The sequence below is a fragment of the Aedes aegypti genome, chromosome 2, assembly GCF_002204515.2.
Source record: "Aedes aegypti strain LVP_AGWG chromosome 2, AaegL5.0 Primary Assembly, whole genome shotgun sequence".
In the NCBI taxonomy this organism is placed as follows: Eukaryota; Metazoa; Arthropoda; class Insecta; order Diptera; family Culicidae; genus Aedes; species Aedes aegypti.
Genome location: NC_035108.1, coordinates 62,623,063 through 62,637,555, shown reverse-complemented (window position 1 = coordinate 62,637,555; position 14,493 = coordinate 62,623,063). Strand labels below are relative to the sequence as shown.

Here is a 14,493-nt window from a genome sequence, read left to right as displayed (position 1 = left end):
GATTTGCTATTCACCGTATGGTGCTTCTGTATATATATTTGAATTATTCGTTATTTTTACGAATTCGCCAATACAGTATTTTGACGTAAATATAAAAATAAAAAAACATTTTTTCGCCTAGTTATTAATTTTCAATCTTCATTTCAATATTTTAAAGGAAGACTTCAACCTTCTAACTGACCAGGACCTTCTTCTATGTGATTGTGAAGCAAAATTTCATAGCTTTTCAAGATCTTGGGATGCAGACTGTTGGAAAAAAAAGTAACCATGATCACCTCACGGATGAATTCCCAGTCAGATTGACTACCGCCAGATAGCCCTTGATCTGCTGAACATCTTTGCCGAAAATACCAACCTTCTTGCTGGTGAGGATCGCGAGATGATGAATTTCTACTGCCAAATACCCATAATTTACTGAACAACCAAACAACTGCTGGCTAAACAGGTTTTTGAAATATAGAGGGATAAAGATAAAGGATCCACCTAGTGGATGTGTTTCTAATCAGATTTTCCACCACAAGGTAGCCTTTAATCCATAGTTTCCCAAACTGTGGGTCGCGATCCACTGGGGGGTCGTGAGCCAGTACTAGGGAAGTCGTGAAAAGAAAAAGTATCGACTATTTGTTGCTTCTTAGAAACTTCTCAATTGTTTCTCATTAGTAACCAACACAATAATTTGAAATTATTCAGAGAGCTACAGTGAAAATTCCATGACTCGAAATCGACTCATGGAACCACACTAGAATCAAAATTTCATGGTTACTAGGATGGTTTTCTCAATCAGCTTTCCAAAGAAAATCTGTTCCATGAGTCGATTGTCCCTTCAAATGTCGACTCAAGGAAGTTTGACTATAGTTAAGTATGAATGGAGGAAGTATAAGTATTCAAGTCCTGACATAACAGATTTTAAAGATTCTGAAGCATTCTTTTTACTTTAACGCTTTGCAAAAATTTATTTTTCGATTCTTGACAGTTCGGGTTAAAAACGGAGTATTCTTGAAAGCGAAGCGCCAGCTACAAAAAAAATATGAACCAAAATATACTCAAAGCATTTCCAACAATTTTAGTTGCTGAAAACATTTTGTAAGTATTTGTCGATAAATCAAATAATATTTAAGGTTTTCAACAAATATCAATGCTTTTGGTAGGCTAAAATATTCTTCAAGTCAATTCTTCTTAATGCCCATCTTAACACTTTATAATATTGTTAATTATCCGTTATATTTAAGCAATTTTCTGCCCTTAATTGCATGTCAATTCTATGTTTGTTGGATCTTCTATACACATTTGCGATTGGGGACAGTTTAGTTGGCTGAAACATTCTTCAAAAATCTGAATGAATGAACTAGGCCGATTTAGTTCAAAGCCTCATTAATAAAAATATGTTCTCCAAAAAATCCACAATAGTTATCGATTTATTAAAAAATATATGCAAAGAATTTTTAACGTGCTCAATAGTTTTAGTCGACTTAACCATTTCTCCAAAAACTCTAATAATATTTGTCGATAAACAGAAAATTATCGAAGAATTTATTATATGCTAAATTTCAATTGGATGAGTTTGAATAATTTTCAAAAACTATCAGAAAATTTATTCCATTAAATTGGTAGAAATATTATTCAACAAATTTTCAGGTACTATCAAAATTCCAGAGATTTTACACTTTGATACTTTTTCTTTAAAGCTGTACCCTTGTTTCTAGTAGAAAAACTCAAATATTTTACTGTTATTACGGATGAATTCCGTGTTAAATTTTTAACCTCCAGATAGCCTGCTGCAAAAATCGATTCAAGCTTTTACAAAGAACTCTTTAAAATTTCTTCTAACATTTTTCTCAAGATAATTCTTTAAAAAATTGGGTTCTGCCAAAAATTTTCCAAGAATTCTTCAATCAAATCTTTCACTGAGCTCTTCCCCGAGGAATTTCCCTAAAGACTCCTAATGAAATTTATACAAGCAATTTATCATTATTTGTTTCAAAGATAAATTTGAGACAAAACTAAGGTTTTTTTTTCTGATCGCCAATATTCCTACATACTTCACGGATTAATTTAGAAACTTCTGTTAAATAGTTAGAATAAACTTCCTCAAGAGCTTTTGCACAAATTTCCCAAAAAGTAATTTGAAAGAATTCTCATAGAATTTCATATACATACAAGTTTCAAAATAAGTGTACACAAGAATGCTCCAAAAATTCATCGAGGATTTTCTTATGCAGTCGCTTCTATATATAAACCAGAATGTTTTTCACGAAATCCTTCAAAAATCTATCTAAAAAAAATCTAAGAATATCCCTTGCAGAAACTTGTTGAAGGAATGAAGCAATATTCTGAAATAACTCCTACGAATTTTGGACAGTGTTTGGTTTTTAATCCAAATAAGCCGATCGCACCATATTCAGAGAGTGTAACAGTTCGTGAACCATAACAGTTCGTAGAACATTGCATTCGGAGAACCTTATGAATGTTGATATTCACTCTCTCGTTCGGTATGTGGCGAGAGAGCATTCAACTACAGCGGTATCGAACCATTCGGGTGATTTATGATATGCATTTGTAATAACTTTAATATTTTCTGGTAATGCAACCTTGAACAACTTGATTTTAATCTATCAGATCATCGAACACTACTTTAGTTGCAAACATAGCACAGAAAATTCAAAATATTCACCTTTGTTTGAGAATATATCAGCGAATGTTACAAGTGTTGACACACATTGGTCGACGCCAAACAGTGGGTTGTTTATGTCTGTATTCTTTTCTTTTTGTGGTTCGTTACCTTGCTCGAACGGTATATGTCATGCGTGTGGTGTGAATGCAGGCGGATAAATGGGATGAAATTATGGCTCGTGTGTCAATGAGCCTCTGTACGTGCCATAAATTCTTTTCTTCTTCTGACTTTTATTGTGCGCCGTGTGTTGGTGCTCTGTCGCTTGCTCTCACGGATAACTTGAAAACCGGGCGCACAGTAGAATTCTACTGCTAGGGGGACTGGGGGTAGTTTGCCCACGTTAAGGAGAACAGCGATTTTAGATGTGAAAAACATTATTTTATGCTCTTTTTTTATTATGGTCGGATAGACAAACATGTTTTCTACCAAATAGTAGAAACAGCTATCCATTTTAACTTTTCTGGGGTTTATAAATTAATTTTTAAAAAATGCTTGCTTAAGTGCATATGTATTGTTTTGCGGGGTAAAACGGCCCGCTTGAGTTCGGCGTTAGCCATGCTGTAAACGAACGCACACAATCATGCATGTATATGTGTTGCATACATCCGGGCGTTTGTTCAGATGTTATTGTTCAATAATAGTATACATGCTGATGCGAAAAAAATACATTTGTAAGGTTCCAATTTTTGTGTAACTTCAACGTAACATTACGTTTGGTAGAATTTGAATTCAAACGGCTGTTTTGGTGTTATGATATAGGGGTGGGCGTTTTGCCCCCAGAGTTGATTAAAGTTTAGGTTCTTCAATAAGCTTTTTGAGGGCAAATTTAACATATATTTTGCACGTAATACAAACTATGACAGTGCACAAGTTGGCTCTTGGCAATAGTTTCAGTAATTTGCTTATTTATCGGCCTAAAAAATGACATTGAAAATCGCACAAAATTGCAACGAAAACAGCGAAAAACGTTTTTATACGATTTTATCGATTTGGTTGAGAAAAACACATAAACACATATTAGGAAAAGCATTTTCATCCATTTTCTATGATCTAGGGTGAAAAAAAGCATTGTAAAACTCATCGTTCGCCCAAATCGATGGTGGCGCGTTTTGCCCCCTATGGGCATATTACCCCCAGTTCCCCTACTGCTACTGATCCTCTAGAAAATTCGTAATCAAACGTCAACATTTAACCGGAAAATCGCTAGCGTTTGGAGGTGATGTTTACTACAAAATATCGAAATCAACATCTCCTACTTAGTTATAATACCCTCTTTCCACGAATTATTGTGGCGCGTCGATCGTTGCAAGTTTCTCGTTAAACAGTCAATCCCTGTGTTTTGTTTTGTTTTGTGTTTTGTTAAGCTTAATTACTTTAAGACGAAAGCAGTCAGTGGCTGTCTTCTTTGTTGAAATTTGTTCTGGGATTCCAACTCCCACAGGGTCCACTTATGCACTGTCATAGTTTGTATTACGTGCAATAAATATGTTAAATTTGTACTTGAAAAACTTATCGAAGGACCTAGACTTTAATCAACTCGTGGGGGCAAACCCCCCCCCCCCCCATAACACCAAAACAGCTGTTGAATTCAAATCTACCAAACGTAGTGCCACGCTGAAGTAACGCGCAAATTAGAACCTTACAAATGTAAATCTTTCGCATCAGCATGTATCTATTATTGAACAATAACATCAATACAAACGCCTGTAGGTATGCATTATATATGCAGAATCGATGAAAAGAAATCACTCATGTCAGATAGGCCCTATTGAAGTGACAGCACAGAAATGCACAAGGGGCTACTATTAGTAACGCGGTTATTTTTTTCCCAATTTTAGACCCACCTTCCCCCTAGTAGTCATTTGTCCATACACAAAATTTACAATTTGTATGGACCGTTGTCATTGGGCAGAATTTCTCCCTTCCCCCAATAAATGACTATGTGGTTTATGGATGACCCATAAGCACGCATTTTTTCAATTGATTTATTAACCCTAGAAATACTCAAATGGATGGATGTTGTTTCTACTATTTGATAGAGAACATATTTTTATATCCGATTATAATAAAAAATCATGTTTTTCATATCTAAATCGCTATTTTCCTTATCATGGCCATATTACCCTTAGTCCCTAATATTGGCACAAATTGATCAATTCTTAAATTTAATTCGTTGTTTCACCTCAGGACGCAAGATTGCATGACTTCCTAGCGTATTCTAGTGAAAAAATGTTAACAAACCCGCATTTTGTCACCTTTATTCACAGAAGAGAGGATCGATGAAGAGAAATCGATCATGCGACTTGCGCCCTTATTATAGCACACGCTTGAATTTACCTTCTTTCGAGCTATTTTGAGCCATTTGAGCACGTCACATACCAAAGGCCAGGAGAAGTGGATGAACTTGTCATTCATTTTCCTGTCAAATCTCATACAAAATCTACTTTTTCTCTGCTATAAATTCACGCTGGGTGAACCACTTCCCCTAGCCTATGTGCTTACTTGGATGGAGCATTTAATTTTCAAACTTTTGTAAGGTTCCAGTCAATTGGCTTAGGGGATTTTTGCACATTATTTGATGATTTATCGCAAATTCATCGTTTTTCCCATTAAGGGGACACGGGAGACCGTGTTATTTTCCCTATCTTTTGTCTCACTCTAACAATTATCATCAAAACTTTGCCGAAGCAAATCTCGAGTTTTAGTGAACCGATGAAGCTGAAAATTTAATCGATTGTGCACCACATATATAGAATATAGTGATAAATTTTTCACATCCATATATGGAGTGGTACTTGAGATCTGCTTCTTCAAATGGATAGGATGATTATAATGACGTCCCGTGCGGCCTTAAAAGCAAGACGATATCATTTAGGTGTTCATTTTAATACCCTTTCCCCTATTGACAGCAGTGTAATTTATTGGCGGTTTCAGTGATGTGTAACTATCAGTTTCAAAATAACCTAAGATTTCTGGGTTACTAATGTGTAGCAAACTAGTAACTTGCTGACATTGATTCTGGAATAAACCTTGGAGTGATTATTTATGAAATCTTTGAAGAATCGAAAGAAAAGCATCTGAAAAAATCTGAGGAGGAATTCTATAGGAATATGTGGAGCAATCTGTTATCCAATTTTCATGACATATTCTTTGATATATTTCCGGAAGAATTCGTTTTAAGATAACTTGGAAAATATTTTTAAATTTCGTAAATCTCAAGATACGGTGAACTCAAGTCTAATTGTTTGGTGAAGTTGAAGAATACTTCAAGAAGTCAATCAGAACGCATTAAAAAAAAAAGAATGCTGAAGGCAACTTCTTAGAAGTTCAAACATAAGTTCATTTTTTACGGCATTTTTTTCATCCATCAGAGAGAGGCAAGGCAAAGTCAAATTATCTAAATGATTTCTGGAAAGATTTTTGACAGTCTGTTTTTGAGAAGGACTCTTAGATTTATTACTTACTAGTGGTCTTGGCATACTTCGTCTTGCCATCAAGCCACCAAGTAGGCTGTTGAAAAATGTCATGGTATCTCCTATACAAAATGACTTATTAGTACTCCCCCGTTTTACCAAATTTTCCGATAACTTCCCTAAACTTTCTCGTCACACGAACACGTCGGAGCCCTTCAAGAAGACAACGGTGAAAGAATTGTGCAAATCGGATGACCTGTTCTCAAGTTATTTCGTGACATACAAACACCACTCCATTTATAAAGAAGATAGATTATTCAATTGGTGCGCAATTTTCTATGGATATGAATGCTGAAACCAATCTTTGGAAAATTAAAACAATATACTATCCTTCGTAGCAAACTAGTTGATTTTGATTTGGTTCTGTCAGCCAAGGGGCGGCCTTTAACTGCCCCTTCCTCTGGCTACGCCCATGGCTGTAAGAATTTTTGGCAGACTAGAGGAGGAATTTCTAGTGACATCTCTAGAGGACTCCCTGAGAGTATATTAGAAGAAATCTTTGTAGAAATCACAAGAAGAATTCCTGATGCATTTTCTCGTGGAATAAATTAATGAAGAACCTTTGAAAAAGTCACGGAAAACTCTCTGAAGGTTTCTTTGGAACCTCTAGAATTTGTTAGCAGGATTGACTGCAATCAAAATAAAGAAAAACGTAACTTGAAAGTCCTTCCATTGAAAATAGAGACTTTTTTTAGAATAGATACCAAGTCTCCAAAGAAGAACTGCTACCAGTCCTGCTTTTGGAACAGGGAGGAGCGTTATTCCCCGCTGTTACGAAAATCGTATGCTATGGTATTATTTCTTATAAAATTAATTTCTTGAATATAATTGCCTCAATCTAATGACTAATATGAAATTCCCCACAAATTCGTGGTTAAAATTTAGTTTGTCAGCGGATGTGCATATTACCCTATTATCCCCAATAGTTATTCGATCGGACACGCAATGAGATTAGACGGGTGACGACTACGATCCGATAGACGGGGGGAAAAGAAGACACGTAGAAAATAAAACTCGGAGTTCGCGTTGTTACACTTTTCGCTTTTCTGACGAAACGGAGGCGATATGGTTGTTTGTTTTGGTAGGATTTACGCGCGTTTTTCCGCCCATTCTGCGTGGGTGCTGTTGTCTTCTCGATTCATTATTCATCGGTTTTTGTTGCGATGGAGCAACGACGTTGGCTTAAAGTTTCTCGGAAGTTGATTTACCAGATGGACGGAAAGTGTTACACCTTCGCGTCACATTGAGCGCGTTTGAGTTGTAAAAATTGAGGAAAATATCGGTTTTACGCATCGTTTATAAAGAAAAACTATTTCAAGTGTATCTTAGAATTAGGGCGTAAGTAACATGAAAGATTTCATCGATGTTCTCCTCTGTGCATAAAGATGATAAGATACAAGTTTGTAAATATTTTTTCACCTTAGAACGCATGGCAACGATCCAATCTTGCATCCTGAAGAAAAAATGTTTACAAACTTGCCTTTTTTCCTTTTTATTCATAGAAGAGAAGATCGGCTGAAAGAAATTGACCTTGTTACCTAACCTTGGAACGAGCATTTTTCAAATCTAAAAACTTCCCAAGCAATTCAAGAGTCTTACTAGATTACTGGATATACTGACGAGGTTGAATGTTGAAAGATCTCTGTTCTTATAATCAGTGAATTTTATGTCACAAGCTCATGCTGAATGGAGTCAACTATAAAGTATCAGTTTCCAAAGATGCTTATCTACCTAAACTTACAAACGTGTATTAGCATCCAACCACGAAATCCAACGCTCCCCGACATAAATTGTTATTAGGTCTGGAATCAGATTACCGAGCAGCGAATCGTCTGATTGACCCATGGCGCAAGAAAACTCGAGAAATGTAACACAACAACGATAGAAACACCCCAGCAGAATTAATTGAAAATTCTTTCATCGCATATTTTTTCATTTCTGTTGCGACCGTCTAGTAAGAACTAAGAGAAAAAATATATAAAGCTACGATATCTGCGCACGATACCAGCCATGAATGAATGGCCTGGAATAAAAAGAACAAAATTAGAAAGAAAATTAAATTTTACAACGCCCTGTGCGCTCTATGCGCCGCGTTCTCATCTATGCAAAGTTCGTTTCCCGCACTGCACTGCATTTCACCCCGTTGCACATTGCGTCGCCACTCCTAGGAAGCGTCCAACAACGGCGTCGATTTTCACGTGCACCAGGTTCTGGCAAAGAAAAATACTTTTTCCATTTCGTTATTTTTTTTTCTTTCTGCTAGCTAACAAATGCCCATTTGTTTCATTTGCACTTTTCACTGCAGTTGGTACCGATTGCAGGTTGCAGGCAAATTTCTTCCACTTGGCGCAATTTTTTGCACCAAATGTCACCTCACGTTGTTGGATGGTTTTCCCCCCACTTGAAAGCTCGGTTCTTTTCGGGTCAATTCACTTGAATGAAGCGGCGGGAAAATTGTTTTCTATTAATTTAACTTCTTTCCATCCACCGTTCTGCAAAAGAGCACTTGAAAATACAACACAATGAACACAAATATTTTCCGCTGTTTTTCGTCGTTTCCATCCCGCCGTCTGCCAACCAACCAATCGCGATCACCTTTTGCGGAGAAGTCAAATTTTCCGCGCGACAGACGACGACTCGCACGCGCTTCGCACACGCTCCCGTCCTAGTGCTTACCACACGGCGAACAAAAGCAAAAACGGCCGCGATCGAAACGGCTTCCGACTCAGTACTGAACTGCCGCCAAACCGAGATCGGGGGCGATCCTTCTAGCGAGAGAAGCGCGCGAAAAATTTTCCCTCGACGAAAATCGAAGCTGCGATGCGACGGAAAAACAATCATCACGACGCGACGATGATCGATGATGGTGATGATGATGATTGTTAACAGTCAGTGCCCGATGACCGTGAGGAAAAACACACGCTGATCGTTTGAGAAAAGTCCTCAGTTGATATGGTGAAAATTGCGTCGATTGATGATCGCTCTGTGCGCTTGCGGAGTTGCGGTATATTGTGGCACCTATACAGATACAGTTTCTCTCATGTTGGACGTCTGCCAAAATGCGAATCCGTGTAGGAATAGAAGCAGACTGTGGACTAGAGACCGCAGCATGACGGATTAAGAGCGAAAAACTGAAACAATCTAATTAGTGGTTGCAATAGGTCTGAGAGAGCGATGTAGAACAGTAACATCAATCGTTGACACGTAGATCAGACCAATTCACTATGATTCGATTTAGAATAAATGTCGGACAAATTCTCAAATAATTATTTAAATAGTTAATATAGTCGTAATGTTGTTTACCTTATATAATTAAAATATTTTGTTACTACACTCCCGTGCAAAAGTTTGGGTTCACCCCCTAAAAACATACGAAAGTGTTTTGTCTATATCTCTGTGATTACACATCCAATTGAAACTCTCTATGGTACATTCGCAAGACAAAGAGTTCGTATTTATCCAAAAACATTTCGTATGTATTTATCCAAAAACATTTTTTGAATTTTGTATGCTAAATTTTTAACCTAAAGTCGTGACATTTTTCAAAAAAACATACTGAAAGCACATGGCTGATTTCCTCGACCAAAATTTAAAATCAATGTGCCATTAGAATCGTAATCTTATATTCCTTGAAGAGCACTCAAAAAATTTTGGCGGAAAAATCTGAAAACTATTCAAAATAAATGAAACAGTCATTGAATTCATCGTGCAAAAGTTTTCGTTCACCTGCACCTACTTTGAACACGGAAATTCTGCGAAATTTCCAACCAATCATGTACGCGCCATTATTTGCGTTTGAAAAAGCTATGAATCATTAAAATCAATTAAAAAATGAGAGAGATATGGACAAACATTATTTGCGTGCTATGACTTGAATAACTGTTTCATTGATTTTGAATAGTTTTCAATGTTTTCCGCCAAAGTTTCGTGAGTGCTCTTCAAGGAATATAATATTATGAATCTAATGACACATTGATTTAAAATTTTGATTGATCCCATGCTGAGGAAATTAGCCATTTTTTTTCAGTGTTTTTTTTAAAGTCACAACTTTAAGTAAAACTTAAGAGTACAAAATTCAAGAAATATTTTGGAAAAATACATGCGAAGTAAGATTAATTCTTTGTTTTTAGAATGTGCCATAGAGAGTTTCAATTGTACGGGTAATCACAGAGATATGAACAAAACACTTTTGTATGTTTTAATGGGGTGAACCCCATTCAAGCATTATGGATTCTACTCTCAAATATTCCTTTTTTTTAACTAATAATTAGGACATCTTGCTCAAAACATACACGTTGACGTAAAATATATTTCTGCCAAGTCATACTAATTGTCTTTTATCATCTGTAATGTTAAGCATAACATTCAATCGCGAATAACGGTGTTTGAGTCAATTATTGAGTTGGTTTTACAAAGCTATCATTATATAGTCGTTTTCTGTAAGAAATGCCTTCAGTATTCATAAGCTCCCACAGGTGAAAAAAAAACTTAAATGTCTTAGCATAATAATTACTAGTTCGCTTAGATTCAGTTTAGGGGATTTTTTTTATTTCCGTACAGATTTTCATGAAACTTTTTCCACAGGCAGGGCTCATCAATAAAGGAATGAAAATAAATTGAGAAAAATTCAGGGTCGCCTATTTTCCCGGAAAACTCAGTTGGAATTTTTTTGTTTTCCTCTGACACTACTTACTTTGAAAAATCATAACTCAAGAACGAAGCATCGTAGAAACAAAGTTTTTTATGACAATGAAAGCAAATTTTCTCAGGAATAAAAAAAAATTAACTGGAAAAAGTTTTCAACAAAATTTTCTACCGTTGGGAAAATTCGTAAAGAAAAGCCGGAAAAACTATGCTCTAACTCGTGGAAAATTTTTAAAAAATATTTATGAGAAGATAATTTCATAAGCTTTAATCGCTGAAATTTTTGAAATGTACTCTTTTTCGTTTTTGAGTTATGGCCAATTTTGTAAAAAATGTGCAAATAACTCAAGAAAGAAGCACCGTAGAAACAAAGTTTTTTTTTTTAATGAAGGTAATTTTCTCAGGAATAAAAATAAATATATTAACTGGAAAAAGTTGTCCACAAAATTGAGTTGAGAACAAATTGTTTGGCGTTATTAATTTCTGCTGACTTTCTAATAGTAGCATCTCTAGCCATTCGCTTAATGTCAAATTTCAAAAATGTATGCAACCATGAAAATGATTTTAAAATTAGAGCAGAATGGCACTTTTTTCCAACCTCACATGGAAAAGATCCTTGTGATGGTATCGGTGGCAACTTTAAGCGAATGGCTAGAGATGCTAGTATTGGAAAGTCAGCAGAAATTAATAACGCCAAACAATTTTTCGACTGGGCTGTGTCGCAAAAGGTGAGAGACCAATTTAAAAAAGATTGGGAATTTATCTATGCTACTGAAAATGACTATTCAGAGGCTGGAAAATTTCTTCAGGAAAGATTTTCTAACCTTGTTCCGATTCCTGGAACAAAAAAATATCGTTCACTTATACCAAAAGACGAACGAAGCATTTTTGATAGTGAATTCTCAGATGCACATGAAAACCAAGAAAATACAGCATGCTTTGTTCTTAATAATACAAAGATACGAAAATCTTCTGGCGTTAGCAACCAAAGACAATCTTCCCGGTTGAAAAAATAGATAGTATTAAGATGAAAATGTAAGTTATATACTGAATAATTGAATAAATAAAATTAAAAAAAAAATAATAATAATCTTATTTGTTTCAAAGAAAAGAAAGAATCCCTTTTCAGTGTAATGAAACATTGAGGCAGAAACAGTTTTTTTTTCAGTTTTCTTAGCGGTGTAATTTTTCATGAAAAATATCATCCATTTCAACTTATACTTCATTAAAACCAATCCCAATTCTTTTTTTTCAGATGTTTTAGAAAATTTGCAATTGCTTTGATAAAAAAATCTTTGTTTTTCCAATGCTTCGATTGAAATATGGATTTTCAAAGAAAAGGCTTATATGGTCATTTTCCACAAAATTGCCCATAACTCAAGAACGAAAAAAAGTACATTTCAAAAATTTCAGCGATTAAAGCTTATGAAATTACCTTCTCAAAATATATTTTTGAAAGTTTTCCACTAATTGGAACATAGTTTTTTCGGCTTTTCTTTACTAATTTTTCAACATTGGAAAATTTTGTGGAAAACTGTTTCCAGTTATAATTTTTTTTTCATTCCTGAGAAAATTTGCTTTCATTTTCATAAAAAAAAACTTTGTTTCTACGATGCTTCTCTCTTATGATTTTTCAAAAAAAAAAAGGCTCAAAATGGCACATTTGCACATTTTTTACAAAATTGGTCATAACTCAAAAAAGAAGAAAAAAGTACATTTCAAAAATTTCAGCGATTAAAGCTTATGAAATTATCTTCTCAAAAATATTTTTTTGAAAATTTTCCACGAGTTGGAGCATAGTTTTTCCGGCTTTTCTTCACGAAATAACAGGCAGTGGCGTTCGGGGTAATGACCCATTCGGGGTAATGGCTTTCGGGGTAGTGACCCATTCGGGGTAGTGGCGTTCGGGGTTATGGCGTTCGGGTTAATGGGATGGAGCCAAAATTTTAAGTTTAAACCCTCCATGTTAACTACAGTTTACATATGTTAAGGTACATTGGAGCAAGTAAGCATACTGGAAAATTAAGACCCTGAGGCATAACTTCTATGAAATAAATTACCAGAGGACTCTATGACACTACCCCGTACGCCAATACCCCGAATGCCATTACCCCGAACGTCATTACCCCGAAAGGGTCATTACCCCGAACGCCACTACCCCGAACGCCATTACCCCGAATCCATTATATTTTGAGATTTATTCTAATTAGAAGTTGGGGAGAAAATTGTGCAATTTCTTATGAGAACTAAACAAGTTTAGCTTAACAATGAATTTTTCAAATATTAGGAGATGAAAAAGGAGCTAGATTCTCATAAAACAACTTTAACATACTATGTGTCGTTAGGGTTTGTCCTCTAATTTTGATGAGATTAATACAGCTGTGCTGCCATACTCTGAAGAACAGCCTATTTGGAAAAAAAGGGTGAATGTATTATGAAAAGGATAGTTGTAATATGCACAAAATAAGAATGTAGTAAATTTTCGTTTTGAACGCATCTGCCCACTTCCTTCGCTCGATTTTTTTAAGATGTCGATCACTAGAATTGAGATCTTCTAGAAGATTTTGTTTCATAAACATTGGTAATTGAAGATCAGCCTGATATTATCGCTGCAAGTGTTGTTGTACAGAACCCGTTTATAGACCAACCTGATAGACAATCGTTCTGCGGTGGCATAGAAACGCTATTACATTTGTTAGAAAAACCTTGCAGCTATGACGTGAATAATCACTGTAACATCGTGATGCTATCGCACAACCTGTATTCATAAGAAAGAAAAATCTTTGTAAAAAACAAATTTAAAATATTAACACCACCAAGAAGTCCAAATACCGGCGAGCACGCAGCTGTTCAGCAAGACCATATTGAGGGTATGGGTTCGAATTCTTCCAATCTTATTGCATCCATACAAAATGGTTGCGCGGGGTGGATAGGTGTCAAAAATGGCAATCTTTGGCGTTATGAAATTTGTGAATGATCCCTTGAACTGCAAAAGTGCCCACTGAGCTGAGAAACAGGCACTGTCCCATAAATAAAAAGAAGAAGATAGTTGCCAATAAGACATTTAGAAAGAATAGCTGACATACGAAAGAAAGGAAAATATATGATAAACATTTTACCGACGAATTTTACAAACCATTGATTACCAGTTTACATTAGAGACGCATACATGAATGGTCAATCCTCTATAACAGTATAGTTATCATTTTGGCACGCAAAACAAGATACTGCATTGTATCTCATACTATTCGGGGTAATGACTCATTCAGGGTAGTGGCGTTCGGGGTAATGGCCCATTCGGGGTAATGGCTTTCGGGGTAGTGACCCATTCAGGGTAGTGGCGTTCGGAGTAGTGGCGTTCGGGGTAATGGGATGGAGCCTACCAGAGAGTGTCTTACAAGCTGGATGAAAATGTACCGATATAGAGGATTAAGGGCATAGTGGAAACATTCAGCAATTTCTTATTTTTAGATTAAAAAACGATAATTCTTTGCAGTTGCCCTCTATTAGATTTCAAGTTTAAAATAAGTATGCTGCACTCATTCATGGTAAAATAAATTATATTTCGCGTTTAGTGTCTTAAGTACTTCACTGCAGTGATCGATTTTTCTTTATAGATTTTCGCTTCAACAAATTATTTAGTCTTGTGAATGTTTTCGACTGCTATTTTTGATTCAGCAGAAAGTAGTCATTGGTGGAAAAATT

General features: G+C 35.6%; 1 protein-coding gene across 19 annotated transcripts in view; it reads right to left on the bottom strand.

The window, feature by feature from the left end:
* Nucleotides 1-14,493, bottom strand: part of LOC5576943 (sorbin and SH3 domain-containing protein 1) — a 554,761-nt gene that overhangs the window by 314,285 nt on the left and 225,983 nt on the right. For 2 of the 19 annotated variants that reach the window (XM_021841002.1, XM_021841006.1), the window contains exon 1: nucleotides 8,821-8,927. The exons of 15 other annotated variants lie outside the window; for them this stretch is intronic. The gene's annotated coding sequence lies outside the window, so the exon portion shown is untranslated. Of the gene's footprint in view, nucleotides 1-8,739; nucleotides 8,801-8,820; nucleotides 8,928-14,493 lie in introns of those variants that run through there. 2 more of the 19 variants (XM_021841003.1, XM_021841004.1) reach the window with 2 other exon arrangements.